The following is a 3,069-nucleotide window of genomic DNA, read 5'->3' on the forward strand; positions in this document are numbered from 1 at the left end:
GCCACTTCTCCAGGATTCATCTTCTCAGCATCCAGTCTTCCTCCCAAGCTCACATGAACTATCCATGGATGGTAACTGAAAACTATTTTTATCCCACTCTTCATGAAAAGTATCCACTAACAACATCTACTCACAGTGGACACTTTCTCATTCTCCCAAGAATGGTCTTTGGCCTTTGTAGCCCGGAGAGACGTCTAAGTTTCTACGTCCCATAAGGCCTTCTCCGTAACCTTCTCTGGTGACAGCTGTGTTTCCACTGAAATCATTTCTCAGCAGACGGCGAGCTCACCCAGACAGAGGCTCTGCCATGTTCGTCCCTGTCTGCTTCACAGAGCTAGGAACATTTCTTCAGGCATGATTTGTATTGTGTTGAACGGCTCTTTGACTTGATTTGAAACATCCGTTTTAAGTCATCAGTGAACAGTGTATTAGCCAGGGTTCTCCAGAGAAATAAAACCGACAGGATAGATGCAGATCCCCAGAAGGGGAGATTGATTACAGAAACTCACTCATGCAATTATGGACCCTGAGAAGTCCCACGGTCTGGGACTCCTCTGGTCCAGTGGTTAACACTCTACCTTCCAATGCAAGGGGCTCGGATTCAATCCCTGGTCAGGGAATTAAGATCCCACATAGCCAGTGGGGTGGCCAAAAATAAAATAAATGTGTTCCCCACCCACAGAAACAAAGGACGTCCCACGCCTGCCACCTGCCAGCTGGAGAACCCAGATAGTTGGTGTTGGAGTTCAGTTCGAAGCCCTGAGGATCAGGAAGCTAGTGGCGCAAGTCCTGGCCTGAATCTGAAAGCCCAAGCGCCCACGTGCGAGGGAAGGAGAAGGACGCCTCCGCTCAGGCAGAGCGTGAGGTGGCCCCTCCTCGGCCATTTTGTTCTAGTCAGGCTCTCAGAGGATCGGATGAAGCCCACCCACATGGGGAAGGGTGATCTTCTTTACTCCATCTACTGGTTCAAAAGCTGATCTCTTCTGGAAACATCCTCACAGACACTTCCAGGAACAATGTTTTACCTGCTTTGCCCGGTCAGGAGGACACAAAACTAATCATTGCAAGTGGGGTTGAAAATATTGAAACAAATCAGTCTTTCTACACTGTTAACATCATTGCTGCTTACAGTATCAGTCTTCTCTGAACTAAGAGCGCTAACCCCACAGGGATGGCTTCATCGAGGAGTTCTACAGCTTAGCGTTTTATTAGTGGCGGGTCACACATCACATGAAAGTGTGCTAGTCGCCCAGTCTGTCCAACTCTTTGTGACCACCTTGACTATAGCCCACCAGGCTCCTCTGTCCATGGGATTCTCCAGGCAAGAATACTGGAGTGGGGTGCCATGCCCTCCTCCAGGGGATCTTCCTGACCCAGAATTTGAACCTGGGTCTTCTGCAGTGCAGGCAGATTCTTTGCTGTCCGAGCCACCAGGGAAGCATCTATTTCCCTGCCACACCCAGTACACCAACCCCCAGCCATTTTAATAAATGGGGGATGGGCTTTCGTATTCACAGCGAAACTGGCCCTAAAGTACTTAAATTCTATTATCAAAGAAACTGGTAGATTCTCACTAATCTCTTTCCAAGATACTCAGGTATGCTCTGCTATGTAAAAAAAAACAAAACAAAACAAAACAAAAACTAATTATGATGCAATCAAATAACTACAACATTCCAACCAGCAAATACCCGAAAACAAGGGCCCCTGAGACCCCACGCAGAGAGGCTGCTGGACTTTGTGCCCTCAAGGAACAACTCGGTAGAGGAGTTATTACTCTTCACGCGGTCTCTGCCGAGGAGTTGGCACAGAATGTTCCTTCAGTAGCACTGCACAAGAGCACAACACTTTTGAAATATTTTTTTCAAAAACCACTAATTCCTTCCTACACAAACTTTAATCTTTTGGGTGCCTGCTGTGACTTCTTCAATTACAAAGAAAAAAGGCAGATCTCATAGTAAGGTAATACCCTGGAAGTACATTTTTCTCCTCAGGAACTAATAAGGGCACTTACCCCCTTGGGAAACCAGGAGCTAAGAAGAACCATCATTGAAAGGCACGTCGTAAAGCCATTTATGTGCTATTTTGAGTATGGAAGATTTCTAGGCATTGTGAAGTTACTAGGCATCCCATGAAGGGACTTTTGGATACTCTTTCACGACCTACAAGAGGAATTCACTCCACCCCAATGAGATCCTTTCCACTTGGTTCTCAAAACAAGCTCTCATAGCTCTCCTCCAGGTCATGGAACAGTGGTTGCCCAGAGCAATTCCAACCCTCAGGGTATAGACTCAGCCTCTATAACAAAGAGGCCCTCAGTACTGTTGCCAGAAAACGACAAAGCGTATTTCTGTTCTTACCGTCACACAAAGGTCAGCGGATGATGCAGGCTCACTCGCAGCCTGGGATGCAGGGTGCCTCTTCAAGGCAGCCGCTGTGAAAGTGGCTCACCCAGGCCCACAGAGCTCCGGCCTCCGCTGGGCTGGCGACTGAGACACGCAAGGAGGTCAAAGGCAGAGGTAAGTGCAGAAGTGAGAAAGCTGCGGGGACTTCCCCGGTGGTCCAGTGGCTAGGGCTCTACACTCCCGATGCAGGGGGCCCAGGTTTGATCCCTGGTCGGGGAACTAGATCCCACATACTGCAACTGAAGATCCACCACACCAAATAAATAAACAAACAAACCCTGCGGCTCATTCAGTAAAGAACCAGCCTGCAGTGCAGAAGCCCGCCGGAAATGCAGGAGACCTGGCTTCGATCCCTGTGTCGGATCAGGTAGGTCCTCTGGAGAAGGACATGGCAACTCGCTCCAGTATTCTCTCCTGGAAAATTCCATGGACAGAGGAGCCTAGCGGGCTACAGTCCATAGAGTCGCAGACAACCTGACACCACTTAGCGACTAAAAAACAGCACAGATGAAAGAAAGAAAAGAAACCGTTGTGTAACGGGCAGGTGAGGCTCCACAAAGAGCCACCTCTCTCCCCCTTTATGAAATAAGGGTTTAAGAACTCCAAGAGGGAGAGTGGACCGCGCCTTCCCCTTCATCCAGGGAAAGGAGGTGAAAGCAGGTAC

General features: G+C 48.7%; 1 non-coding gene across 1 annotated transcript; it reads left to right on the forward strand.

Moving 5' to 3' along the window:
- The first annotated feature begins 2,551 nt into the window (after positions 1-2,551).
- On the forward strand, positions 2,552-2,624 carry TRNAG-CCC (transfer RNA glycine (anticodon CCC)). Its single transcript has one exon. It is a non-coding gene; the product is annotated as a tRNA-Gly (tRNA).
- Positions 2,625-3,069: the final 445 nt, after the last annotated feature.

This window comes from Ovis aries, chromosome 26 (genome assembly GCF_016772045.2).
Source record: "Ovis aries strain OAR_USU_Benz2616 breed Rambouillet chromosome 26, ARS-UI_Ramb_v3.0, whole genome shotgun sequence".
Taxonomy (NCBI): Eukaryota; Metazoa; Chordata; class Mammalia; order Artiodactyla; family Bovidae; genus Ovis; species Ovis aries.